This window comes from Callionymus lyra, chromosome 7 (assembly GCF_982586985.1).
Source record: "Callionymus lyra chromosome 7, fCalLyr1.hap1.1, whole genome shotgun sequence".
NCBI lineage: Eukaryota > Metazoa > Chordata > Actinopteri > Syngnathiformes > Callionymidae > Callionymus > Callionymus lyra.
In genome coordinates, this window is record NC_141824.1 from 13,536,729 (window position 1) to 13,551,761 (window position 15,033).

The following is a 15,033-nucleotide window of genomic DNA, read 5'->3' on the forward strand; positions in this document are numbered from 1 at the left end:
GGTGCTCACCATTGTGATGACCTCACCTGGAGCACCAAGACATCCTGGTCGGCCATGAAGGCTCACCAGTTGCTTTAGAAGTCGTTGTTCTTGTAAGACTAGTAGTGTCAACCTTTTTAAGTGTTCCCTCACCGTTCACTTTCACTTCACAGTTTGTTTTTGGGTTTGCATGTCTTCAAATATTACAATTTTAACGCTATATTGTGTAATTATGGTATGCACCATGAATATATATATAAGACAGCATGCCATTGGCTAGTGGACAAGCGTTGACCACTCTGTATCCTGGGTGCTTATTGGCTCGCGAAGTGCGACATATTACTTTGGTTGTGTTCGCTTGTGCAAGTTTGTTGAAAGTTCTCTGGAATACCGGAGATTTAACATGAAACAGAACCGTCAGTATCCACAACATTACTGCACATCAATGAAGTTTCATCGCAGTCTTCAATGTCTAGTCAAACAATTGTATCCATACATGAGTGTATTAGTTTATTGTATTTGGGTTTAAAACTTCAATTATAAAAGGGTTATGATAATAGCTTATAGCTACCGGTCCAGGAAACCAGACTCCCGCGATACAATAAGGAACACTGTACGGAATGACAGTAGCAAACGAAATTTCCATCGGACTCACTTTACGTTTAATGTTTATGGATCATAGATGGGTTTTCTCAGTTGTGTAACACATGCCACCTGTCAGAGCATCCAATGCCTCGTCCGCTTCCTCAGCCTGGACGCTAATACTCGTCTGTGGGCAGTAGATTCACGATGTTTATTTTGTGTATTTACCGATTCCATCTTTTTTTTTTTACCAAACAATGTCAACTCGCATCAATCCGTGTGGAGAAAGTCTCTCCTGCCAATGTTCACTCCTGTGAAACATGTGCCATGAATAAATTACTCCCACTTCCTGTAAAACAGCTTATTGCTAAAAGGATTAGTGTGACACACATATAAACAACACAAACATGCTAATCCTCATTAGCACTGCGAAAGCTCCTCTGATGCAGTGTCGGTGTGAGGTGGTGGGGGGGGGGGCCCCGCAGCCAGACGGGCCGACTCAAATGATGGGTACTAATGCAGGAGGTGCCGGGGCATGAGTTTCACATGAGCTGACAAACACACACCCGGGCAGGGCGGGCCCCTAAACAGTAGGTGGATGGATGGAAGAAGTGAGTTTAGATGGAAGGAAGGGGGGGTCCAAAGAGAGGGTTGGGGTGGGCGGGGGGGCAGGAATCCAGGGTTGGCACCGACTGCTGGTTTCCTCTTGTGCTTTGGATCTGACAATTCCATTGTCATAACAGATAAATAGAAAGGGCTCATTGGGCCACAAAAGCAAACAGCCTGGCTTTGCCAAAAGGAACAGAGGGAGTCAATGTTGGAGGGCACGTGTATGTATTTGTGCATGTCGAGCGAGGAGCGACAGCGAGAAGGAGCTAATAGCTGACATCTGGCATCGGTTGCCCCCATCTGAGTCCCGGGCTGGAGCCCCATACTGTCATGCTGAATGATAAAGCAGTGATATTGCCTCAGAATCTGCTCCCCTGCTGGTCCTTCAGCCCACCCCGAGGGCAGGGGCCCGAGAGCCTCTTCTAGTCACTCACTGCTTAATGTGCCAATTTGTTTTCTGGACCGCTCGGAGGAAAATATAGAGCTTTTATTTTACTGCCTGCAGGCAGGTACTCATAAAAATGTACTTTTGTGATACTCGTTTAATTGGCGTCAGCAGTGGAGAGACTTCCGTACGACTGTGTTTTTTTTATTCAGGGGATTCACTGAACATCCATAGAAGTCATAATTGCTGATATAAATGCATTTCCTTCCTTGTTTCCTAGTTTCCATGTTACTTTCCTTGTTTCCTATCTCTTTCTATTGTTTCTTTCCTTGTTTCCTAGTTTCCTTCCTCCTATTCCTTGCTTCCTAGTTGCAGTGTTTCTTTCCTTATGTCCTTTCTCTTTTTCTTGTTTCCTTCAATGTTAACTCGTTTCCATGTTTCTTTCCTTGTTTCCTAGTTTCCTTCCTCCTATTGCTTGTTCCCTAAATTCCATGTTTCTTTCCCTGTTTCCTAGTTTCTTAGCTTCCATGTTGTTTCCTAGCTTCCATGTTGTTTACTTGCTCCCTATCTAATTTTCTTGTTTCTCTCTTTGTTAATTATTTTCTGTTTCTTTTTCGGTTTTCTATCCCTTTTCCACATTCCCTAGTTTCCTTCCTCCTATACCTTCTTTCCTAGTTACTATGTTACTTTCCTGGTTCCCTATCTCTTTTCCTTGTTTCCTAGTTTCCTTCCTCCTATTCCTTGTTTCCTATTTTCCCTTTTATTTCCTTGATTCTCTTTTTATTGTTTCCTTTCTTGTTCACTAATTTCAATGTTTATTTCCTAGTTTCTTACTTCCTATTCCTTGCTTCCTAGTTTCAATGTACGTATCTTTCCTTATTTCCTCTCTTTTTATTGTTTCCTTCCTCGGTAACTGTTTCCGGGTTTTCCATTTTCTTTCCACCTATTCCTTGTTTTGTGTTTTTCTATCTTATTTTTTTGTGTCTCTCTTAGGTACCTAGTTTCTGTTTCTATCTATTTTACTTGTTTCCTTCCTTGTTTTCTAGTTAACATGTTTATCTTCTTGTTTCCTAGTATCCTTCCTCTCATTCCTTGTTTCCCTGTTTCCTATCTGTTTTTCTGTGTTTCCGAGTTTGTTTACTTGTTTCTTAATTTCCTTCCACGTTTTATTGTTTACTAATTTATGTGCTTGTTTTATTGTATCATTTTAAATGTATTTGTTTCCCAGTTTCCCAGTTTCAGTGCTTGTTTCTCAGATTCAATTTCCATTTACTTGTCTCCTAGTTTCCCCATCTCATTTCCTTGTTAGTTTCCATGCTTGTTTCCTTGTTTCCAATCTTGTTGGCTTCCTTACTTCCTAGTTTGCATCCTTTAAGCTTATTTCCATCCTTGTATCCCAGTTTCTTTGCTCGTTTCCTAGTTTCCATTCTTGATGTCTAGTTTCCTATCTTGTGTCCTTGTTACCTTCCCTGTTTCATTGTTGCCTATTTAATTTCTGTTTATTGTTTCCTAATTCCTATCTTTTTTTCTTCCTTATGTCCTACTTTCTGAATCTTTTTTGTAGTTTTCTTGTTTCCTACTTCCCTTCCTTATAGCCTAGTTTCATTCTTAATCCTAGTTTCAGTATTTCCTAATTACCATGTATGTTCTTTCCTTTTTTATATCGTTTCCTTGTTCAATAATTTCCCTCCTTTTTTTTACATATCTTATTTTCCAACAATTTATAGAGGTGTTATGTTTCATAAAATCTAAATTCATCTGTTTTACAAAAATGTATTTATGTTAAATATCAATATAAATAATGTAAACGACACACGGGTCAGAGCATGTGTTGATTTCAACTCTGAATAAACATCATCATGTGGTTAACAAAGCAGAAGGATTCGGGGTCATCGACTGTAACTATCTTGCTCTGAAATAATTTACTCCCCATTTAATGTAAATATATTTTTAAATTGTAAAAATAAATAAATCACTCCATAACATCCATTGTCTTAAAGTTGTTAAAAATGCTAGAAAAAAAAGTATTTATTTAGGACAATAAAGGGGTAAAATATACAAATATATTCAAATCAAGTCAAAATCTAACCGACATTGATTGTGTCTGGAGGCGACGGCAAAGTAGGACATAACAATAAAAACTCAATTAAAACAGACAAAAAGAAATCGTTAGGCGCGTAGCCGACTTATTAAGAGCTGACACACAAAACTCACGACAACATAAGCAGTAAGATAAAATAACAATGTTGTCCACGGGAAACGAAGCAATAAACAAGAGATTCTGACTCCATTAATGCTGAAAAGAAAAGGCTTTTTTCTATAAAGATCAACATCTTTTCATATGTAATGATGCTTGTCACATCCAATAATAAAAAAAACAAATCATTATCTAAAACAAACCTCATCCTCTCATGAAAAAAAGTTATTTAAAAATGTTTTTTATTGCTCTTTACTGACATGTAAAAATAATGTAATTTAATTACTTTATTTGGAAAACAAAATTATACAGATTTCATTTAATAATAGAGTTAATAAAATATATGTTTATATTCTTTAAACTGTTTTTCAAGGATGTCTTTGTGTTCTTACTTTTGGATGAAATCAGTTTGAGTAAAAACCTTTTTTACTGTATCTAGTCAATGTAAACAGTACGGTGGCCCAGATGCGCAAAACACATTTACAAAGCCATTTAGCAAATTTAAAACTTAAAGAAAGTGTTAATTTGTTTCAGGAAAGTTATCATTTTGTTTTAGAGTTTTGAATTTTGTAAATGTCTTTTCAGGAATTTGTGATTTTGTATGTTTCTGAATTTGTTTCAGATTTTGTAAATGTGTTTCAGGAATTTGTGATTTTGTAAGTTTTTTAATTTGTTTCAGAGTTTGTAAATGTGTTTCAGGAATACGTGATTTTGTAAGTTTGTAAATTTGCTTCTGAGATTGTAAATGTGTTTCATTAATATGTGATTTTGCAAGTTTGTTTCTGAGATTGTAAATGTGTTTCAGGAATTTGTGATTTGTAAGTTTGTAAAATTGTTTCACAGTTTGTAAATGTTTTTCAGGAATATATGATTTTGTAGGTCTGTACATTTGTTTCTGAGTTTGTAAATGTCTTTCAGGAATTTGTGATTTTATGAATTAGTTTCTGAGTTTGTAAATGTGTTTCACAAATTAGTGATTTTTTAGGTTTGTAAATTTGTTTCAGACTATGTAAATGTGTTTCAGGAATATGTGATTTTGTAAGTTTGTAAATTTGTTTCAGGAATATGTGATTTGGTACGTTTGTAAATTTACTTCTGAGATTGTAAATGTGTTTCACGAATTATTGATTTTTTAGGTTTGTAAATTTGTTTCAGACTATGTAAATGTGTTTCAGGATTATGTGATTTTGTAAGTTTGTAAATTTGTTTCTGAGTTTGTAAATTTGTTTCATTAATATGTGATTTGGTACGTTTGTAAATTTGCTTCTGAGATTGTAAATGTGTTTCACGAATTATTGATTTTTTAGGTTTGTAAATTTGTTTCAGACTATGTAAATGTGTTTCAGGAATACGTGATTTTGTAAGTTTGTAAATTTGCTTCTGAGATTGTAAATGTGTTTCAGGAATACGTGATTTTGTAAGTTTGTAAATTTGTTTCTGAGTTTGTAAATTTGTTTCAGGAATATGTGATTTTGTAAGTTTGTAAATTTGCTTCTGAGATTGTAAATGTGTTACAGGAATAGGTAAGTAAGTAAGTTAGTAAGTAATTGTTATTTATACAGCGCTTTTCCAGACTGATTTTTTTAAGTTTGTAAATTTGCTTCTGAGATTGTAAATGTGTTTCAGGAATATTTAATTTTGTACGTTTTTAAACTTGTTTCAAAGTTTGTAAATGTGTTTCAGGAATTTGTGATTTTGTAAGTTTGTAAATTTGTTTTACCGTTTTTACATTTATTTTAATTAAGGGTGACATATGTTCTATGCTTTATAATGAGTAAACTGCACCTAAACTGGGTCATGAAGCTTCTAAACGTCCTGCAGCTCATGGACTGAGTCGTCACATGTCCTTCATTTAAAAAATAAAATAAAACAAAGACAGATCTTAGGAAAATAAAAATAAAGGTTAAAAATTCTCGCTCAATTGATACCTGAGCATCATTTTCTCAGCAGAGTCTGGCAGCACTTCGTCTTATTCTGGTCATTATCTCTGAGTCCATTGTTGCATTTTACAGCAAATTACGCGTGAAAATCCGTAAAAAAAAACAACAATAAATAAAGCTGTAATTGTTCTTGCGGGTGTCTGCTGATTGTTCGCCCGGCTCTCTTTGTCCTCCTCTCTAATGCCGGGGAAAAACCAAGAGACCTCTCTCTCGATTCGGGAATTCTCTGTGTCCAAGGAAAAGACACAAATGAAGTCATTGTTTAGGTTGTGCTGTGAGCGAGTGATAAGCTGTCAGTATTGATGTACACACATCAAGAATATTGACTTCTGCTTCTCACACACTCTCAGCACGGCGTACACTAGAATTAGCCTCAGCGGTTGATGAAAGTACCTGAAGAAAATACAATAACATCTGGATAAAATAATCAATAGCTTTCTAAATCTTTAATGATCACATTTTGAAGCACGTGACTCAAGTTAATATTCAGCTTATTATGAAGTTTATTTTTTTTGTGTTTAAGTGTTTGATTCCATTGTTTGATTACAGTTGATTTTATTTAAATTACACATGAAAATTGTTTGATTATAGTTGAAAATTGTTTGATTATAGTTGAAAATTGTTTAATTATAGTTGAAAATTGATTGATTATAGTTGAAAATTGTTTGATTATAGTTGAAAATTGATTGATTATAGTTGAAAATTGATTGATTATAGTTGAAAATTGTTTGATTATAGTTAAGAATTGTTTGATTATAGTTGAAAATGTATTGATTATAGTTGAAAATTGATTGATTATAGTTGAAAATTGTTTGATTTCAGTCAGAAAATGTTTTATTATTGTTGAAAATTGTTGGATTATAATTCAAAATTGTTTGATGACAGTTAAAAATAGTTTGATTATAATTGAAAATAGTTTGATTATAGTTGAAAATTGTTTGATTATAGTTGAAAATTGTTTAATTATAGTTAAAAATTGTTTGATTATAGTTGAAAATTGTTTGTTTATAGTTGAAAATAGATTGATTATAGTTGAAAATTGTTTAATTATAGTTAAAAATGGTTTAATTATAGTTAAAATGGTTTGATAACAGTTGAAAATTGTTTGATTCCAATTGAAATTGTTTAATTACAGTTCAAAAAATGTTTGTTTACTGTTGAATTCTTTTTGATTAGAGTTGAAAAGGGTTCAATTATAGTTGAAAATTGTTTTATTATAGTTGAAAATTGTACTGATTCCAGTTGATTTTTTTTAGATTACATAGTTATAGTTGAAAATTGTTTATAGTAGGAAAAGTTGGACATTTTACAATTTAATAAAGTATGTCAGATGTATACAATGTATTTAACAGTTATACTAATTTTAAAAATTAACCGTTAACTGATCATAAAGACAAGATGCGATCGAAAAGAATAATAAACACAAACAGAGATACTTCACAACATAATGCCTCATCTTAATCTTGCCTTTAAGTTCTTCTTTTTCCTTTTCCTTCACAGAATCAACACTCCTGACATTTTAACACTGTTTTAATTGCCACAGTTTGTTGGTAGTATTCACTGAAGCCATGTTGACTCTCGTCTCCCCCAGCAGCGAGAAGGAGACACGCTCGATCGAACCAACCCCTGACCAATCGCGGGAGTAGGCGTGAGCTGATGAAGCGTTACAAATCTCACAGCCATGAAGCTATTTTCTCCTTGACACGACTTCACATCCAGATAGTACTTCATTTAAAGACACGGCAGCGACTCCCAACATCATTTGAAGTTATTTTAAACTCTAAATATACTATATTTGTACACATACACTAAGAATGTACACGGGTCTCACACTAGCACTGAGTTCTAGTGACAAATGTTGCTGTCGTGTGGATGACACATGTGACTGTCTGAACCCTGGAGGAGGAGTCATCAGTTACACAGTGTATGTGGGTCAACACGTTATGTGTGGACGCTTCCTATGATCGGCCGAACCCTGACACGTCTTTTAGGTCGAATACAGGAACGTGTGAAAATGGATGTATCAATGCATTGTAAAATGATATGCATTTCATGTAAGGGTGTAGTGATAGACTCAGCTTAAGATACAATTAATTACGATATATTTAGCTCACAATAGAATTCTTTACGATATATTTAAATCATGATAAGGTTAAGTATGATATATTTACATCACAGTACGATTAATTACGATATATTTAAATCACGATACGATTCATTACGAAATACTCAGCTCACGATACAATTCATTAGGATATATTCAGCTCATGATACGATTCATTACAATATATTTTGCTCACAGTAAGATTATTTACGATATATTCAGCTCACGATACAATTAATTACGATATATTCAGCTCACGATACAATTAATTACGATATATTCAGCTCACGATACAATTAATTACAATATATTCAGCTCACGATACAATTAATTACGATATATTCAGCTCACGATACAATTAATTACGATAAATTCAGCTCACGATACGATTCATTACAATATATTTAGCTCACAGTACGATTCATTACAATATATTCAGCTCACGATATGATTAATTACGATATACTGCTCACGATATGATTCAATACGATATAGGTAGCTCAAGGTAGAATACGATGCAATATATTCAGCCCACGATACAATTTATTATTATATATTCAGCTCACGGTACAATTAATTACGATATTTTGCTCACGATACGATTCATTACGATATATTCAGCTCACGATACAATTCATTACGATATATTCAGCTCACGATACAATTCATTACGATATACTCAGCTCACGATACAATTAATTACGATATATTCAGCTCACGATACAATTAATTACGATATATTCAGCTCACGATACAATTAATTACGATAAATTCAGCTCACGATACGATTCATTACAATATATTTAGCTCACAGTACGATTCATTACGATATATTCAGCTGACGATATGATTAATTACGATATACTGCTCACGATATGATTCAATACGATATAGGTAGCTCAAGGTAGAATACGATGCAATATATTCAGCCCACGATACAATTTATTACGATATATTCAGCTCACGATACAATTAATTACGATATTTTGCTCACGATACGATTCAATACGATATATATTCAGCTCCCGATACAATTCATTACGATATATTCAGCTCACGATACAATTCATTACGATATATTCAGCTCACGATACAATTCATTACGATATACTCAGCTCACGATACAATTAATTACGATATATTCAGCTCACGATACAATTAATTACGATATATTCAGCTCACGATACAATTAATTACGATAAATTCAGCTCACGATACGATTCATTACAATATATTTAGCTCACAGTACGATTCATTACGATATATTCAGCTCACGATATGATTAATTACGATATACTGCTCACGATATGATTCAATACGATATAGGTAGCTCAAGGTAGAATACGATGCAATATATTCAGCCCACGATACAATTTATTACTATATATTCAGCTCACGATACAATTAATTACGATATTTTGCTCACAATACGATTCAATACGATATATATTTAGCTCCCGATACAATTCATTACGATATATTCAGCTCACGATACAATTCATTACGATATATTCAGCTCACGATACAATTCATTACGATATACTCAGCTCACGATACAATTAATTACGATATATTCAGCTCACGATACAATTCATTACGATATACTCAGCTCACGATACAATTAATTACGATATATTCAGCTCACGATACAATTCATTAGGATATACTCAGCTCACGATACAATTCATTAGGATATACTCAGCTCACAATACAATTCATTAGGATATACTCAGCTCACGATACAATTAATTACGATATATTCAGCTCACGATACAATTCATTACGATATACTCAGCTCACGATACAATTAATTACGATATATTCAGCTCATGATACGATTCATTACGATATACTCAGCTCACGATACAATTAATTACGATATATTTAGCTCACGATACAATTCATTACGATATACTCAGCTCACGATACAATTAATTACGATATATTCAGCTCACGATACAATTCATTACGATATACTCAGCTCACGATACAATTAATTACGATATATTCAGCTCATGATACGATTCATTACAATATATTTAGCTCACAGTAAGATTATTTACGATATACTCAGCTCACGATACAATTCATTACGATATATTCAGATCACGATTCAATTCATTACGATATATTCAGCTCACGATACAATTCATTACGATATATTCAGATCACGATTCAATTCATTACGATATATTTAGCTTACAGTAAGATTATTTACGATATATTCAGCTCAAGATACAATTCATTACAATATATTCAGCTCATGATACGATTCATTACAATATATTTAGCTCACAGTAAGATTATTTACGATATATTCAGCTCACGATACAATTCATTATGATATATTCAGATCACGATTCAATTCATTACGATATATTCAGCTCACGATACAATTCATTACGATATATTCAGCTCATGATACGATTCATTACAATATATTTAGCTCACAGTAACATTATTTACGATATATTCAGCTCACGATACAATTCATTACGATATATTCAGATCACGATTCAATTCATTACGATATATTCAGCTCACGATACAATTCATTACGATATATTCAGATCACGATTCAATTCATTACGATATATTCAGCTCACGATACAATTCATTACGATATACTCAGCTCACGATACAATTCATTACGATATATTCAGCTCACGATACAATTCATTACGATATATTCAGATCACGATTCAATTAATTACGATATATTCAGCTCACGATACAATTCATTACGATATACTCAGCTCACGATACAATTCATTACGATATGTTCAGCTCACGATTCAATTCATTACGATATGTTCAGCTCACGATACAATTCATTACGATATACTCAGCTCACGATACAATTCATTACGATATATTCAGCTCACGATACGATTCATTACATTATATTTAGCTCACAGTAAGATTATTTACGATATATTCAGCTAACGATACAATTCATTACGATATATTCAGCTCATGATACAATTCATTACGATATATTCAGCTCATGATACAATTCATTACGATATATTCAGCTCACGATACAATTAATTACGATATATTCAGCTCATGATACGATTCATTACATTATATTAAGCTCACAGTAAGATTATTTACAATATATTCAGCTCACGATACAATTCATTACGGTATATTTAGCTCACAATACAATTCAATACGATATAAGTAGCTCAAGGTAGAATTCAATGCATTATATTTTGCTCACGGTACAATTTAAAGCGATATATTCAGCTCTTGATAAGAAATATTCAGCTCATGCCACGATGCAATGTATCCATCTTACTGTACTGTACGATTCGGTATATTCAGCTCAGTATACAATTCAATGCGATATATTCAGCTCACGATACGATACATTTCAATTCACCTTTACAACCTTACCAAACGATTTCAGAGGACACTGAATTTTGGTGTCAACTTGGGATTTTTCCACTTTCTTTCGGTTCATTTAATCGAACTGACATCCAAAATATTTTCAGCTGGAGTTGACTGTATCCTCTCGTCCCAAGTCATGACAGGGATAACGCATGCGTCTAGCATCTGGGGGTTTAATTGCCACATAAAAATTAACGAATGCAGTGAATATTTGTATGTTTATTGTAAATTAAAAATCGGATTATTTCAGACTATGATAAAAATAAAATATCTGTATTAGAATTTTTATATTTGAAGGCACCCAAATAAAATTGAAAGTAAAAATAAATTGATACAGTAATATGATTTTTTTTAATGTTGCGATTATGTTACATAGTATGTAAGTAAGTAAGGGAAGGTAAGGTAAGGTAAAACTTTATTGATCCCTTAGGAGGTCTCCTTCGGGAAATTGTTTTTTTCGAATAGCCACAGAAAATTCAGCAATTTTTCATAAAAAAATAAATCAAAATAAAATAAGTACAAGAACAAAGAGAAATAAAGAGATATGTATAAATAAATAATAATAATAATAATAATAATAATAATAATAATAAATATGAACTCTTTTATTATATATATTTACAATAAAACAACATTTATTTTCTCTCAGTATTTTGGTTGCATGGGTATCTAAGGATTATCAATAAAAATAAGTATTATTTAAGCCAAATAGTACCTGTAAGTTCACGACATTAATACATTCTTCAACATTTCTTGAAGGATGCAGATGCTGTGGTGTCCAAGTCACCACCGGCAACAAACTTTCCTGCTGATTTTATTGAAAGTGAATAAACAAATGGAAGCAATCTCCCAGCGTGGAAAATCGCTCTCCAAACAACAAGTGCAAATATTGAAATGTATTATTTTCACCCTCCAAATCCAATTTATTTCATGCATATCTCTCCATCTAAATTGAATACAGCATGTAGCTTGTGTGGAAAATCACTTATCTTATCTGGAGCCGCTGTCTTATCAGGGCCAATCTGGCTCTTTCTAACTGATCACCAGCGTGGAGGGCTCGCCCGCCGTGATGTCATCGTCTGTTTTTAACCAGATTATTCTTTTTTTTTTACATCCCTGGAACCTTCGCGAGGGTCTCGCTCAGATTGAATTGTTTTATTAATTATCATCAGGTGTGACGGCAATAAGTGACCCTCAAATGAAGGTTGAGAAAGAAAAAAAACACAAGATAATCATCCCATTAGTTTATTAACTCTAATGATAGTGGAAGAAAAAAATCTTCAAAGACGTTTCTTTATTTAAAAAAAAAAAGAGAGGGTTACACAAGTGTGTCGGTGCATTTCCCACGCTGAACGCTTCACGGGTTTCCATTGCTTACTTATCTACCTCGACGCTTCCTCTCTCACACTCCCTGTGACCTTTTCCGCTTCCTCCCACCTCGGCTCGTCCCGACGTTCCCGCCACCTTTGCCGAGCGATCAGGCCTCACGCTGGGATGTCGAGCACACAACCCACGCACACACGCCGCTAATATATGGCAACACATTATCTTTATGTTGGGCCCATTTCCATTTCCAATGGGGGGTCCTTGCCCCCGATTTCTGAGTATGTTCTATATATGGTTGGAATTTCATCAAAATTGGACGTGTTTAAATTTTAATGGGGGGTATTTTGCCCCCCTTTCTGCTCCCCCTACAATTTACAAAATGAGCTCTAATTCTGGAAATTTAACTAACTAGTACGTGTTAAATTTCCTCAAAATGTAATCTATTTCAATTTCCATAGGTGGTCATTTGCCCCCCTTTCTGCCCCCTTACAATTGCATTACAATTACAATTTAGTTTTCAAAATTCGAACTTACTTAGATTAGTAACATTTTCTCAATTGGGCATATTTTAATTTTCATGGGGGTCTTTTGCCCTCTTTCTGCCCCCATACAATTCACAAACTGAACTGAAATTATGAAAATCTGATATTACTTTTTATGTTTTATATTTCCCCAAAGTTTGATCTATTTCATGGGGAGAGGGGGGATCTGGAAATATAACTTACTTAGTTTTAAATATGGTTTAAATTTCCTAATAATTGGAAGTATTTCAATTTTCATGGGGGTCTTTCGCCTTCGTTCTCCCCGCTTACAATTCACAAACTTAACTCAAATTCTGGAAATATAAATTTCTTAGTTTTATAAATGATTATATTCCCTCAAAATAGGACAGAATTTGATTTTCATATGGGGTCTTTTGACCTCATTCTCTCCCCTTACAATTTACAAAATGAGCTGAATTTCTGGAAATCTAACTTAATTCATTTTATATAAGGTTTAAATTCCCTCAAAGTTGGACACATTTAGATTTTCATGGGGGGTATTTTGCCCCTTTTCTGCCCCCTTACAATTTTCTAAATGAGCTGAAATTGGGGAAATCTTTACTTACTCTTACTTATTAGTTTTATATATGTTTTGAATTCCCTTAAAAATTGGATATTTTTAAATTTAATTGGGGTATTTTGCCCCCCTTTCTTCCCCTATACAATTTATAATAATGAGCCCTAACTCTGGAAATGGAACTTACTTAGTAAGGTTTACATTTCCTCAAAATTGGACATATTTTGATTTTCATGGGGGGTCTTTTTATCCCCCTGCTTGCGCCCCCTTTCCCTTGACCTGATAGAGTCCTCCCCCCTAAAGTCTTTCCCTTTAGGGTCAGTAGTTTACATGATCATTTTCAAGCACAAAACTGTACCAAACTCTATTTCACATGATCTAATTAGATAATATTTTCTGTTTTTCTCGTATATGTATAATTGTTGACATCCATTATCTCTGTTTGTTGTCTTATCTTAAACACTGACTCATATAGTCATCGTATAAACATTGACATTAATAGGCTAGATTTGATACATGTCATCTAAAGTGTGTGTTTTTCTGTCTATATAACATGTTTTGAATGACTATACAGAAACATAAACATGTTCTAAAATGGCTTGAAGAGGCATAACACTCATATCTCACTCACTCCAGTCCATCTCCTCCTCATTTCCTCCTGATCCTCCTAAAGTTACTGCGGATTAAGTGTGTGTGAAGCTCAGGAACGAATCAGTGACTAAGATGAACAAATGTTTATGAAGAAATTCAGATATTTATTCTGGAGATCATGATGGACAAAAGAAAACTTTGATTATTAACAAAAACCTTGTTTTTTCAAGACAGTCGTCTTTCATTTCTAATTATTGATTGACACAACTTTATTTGTCCAATATTGGGAATATTTTAGTATTTAGAGCAGTTCAAAACTGAAAAAAATAAACAAGAATAGATTTACATTCTATTAAGACATACAGTTCACATATTACAATAACACCAGAAAGTTTATACAATGAATTAAACAGTAATAAAAACAAATAATATTGTTAATAGAATAGAAACTATACAATGAAAATAAACTAAAACAACCATCAATAAAGAGAAGTACAAGTGCACACACAAACAAGATATCAAATACAGTTTTGATTCTCCAGTAACATCATCTTAGTGTGTTTATAATTGATGTTGCACAAGCTGCTTGTCGGGGATTTTCTAAGACTCAATGCAGGTTTATAGTTGCAACTTAAAGTTAAAGAAATACAAACAGTATATATTTGAGATCTCTGAGGTACACTGGGAATGATTTCTATTGAACTTTTTTTCAATCATCAAACTGCACAAAGCACATTGTTGCTGCTCTTCCAGGTCAAAACACACATATACACACACACACTCATACACACACTCATGCACTGTCTAGATTCGTTTTTTTGGTAGTATGCAGGTAACACAACATGGGGATAGATAGATAGATAGA

General features: G+C 33.5%; 1 long non-coding RNA gene across 4 annotated transcripts in view; it reads right to left on the reverse strand.

Annotated features, from left to right (window-relative positions):
- Positions 1-1,815: 1,815 nt before the first annotated feature.
- LOC148075104 (uncharacterized) overlaps positions 1,816-15,033 on the reverse strand; it is a 71,206-nt gene continuing 57,988 nt past the window's right edge. For all 4 annotated transcript variants that reach the window (XR_015711861.1, XR_015711862.1, XR_015711864.1 and 1 more), the window contains exons 2-3: positions 2,579-2,597; positions 1,816-1,912 (exon numbers count right to left, since the gene is read on the reverse strand). This is a non-coding gene — a long non-coding RNA (uncharacterized LOC148075104). The remainder of the gene's footprint in view (positions 1,913-2,578; positions 2,598-15,033) is intronic.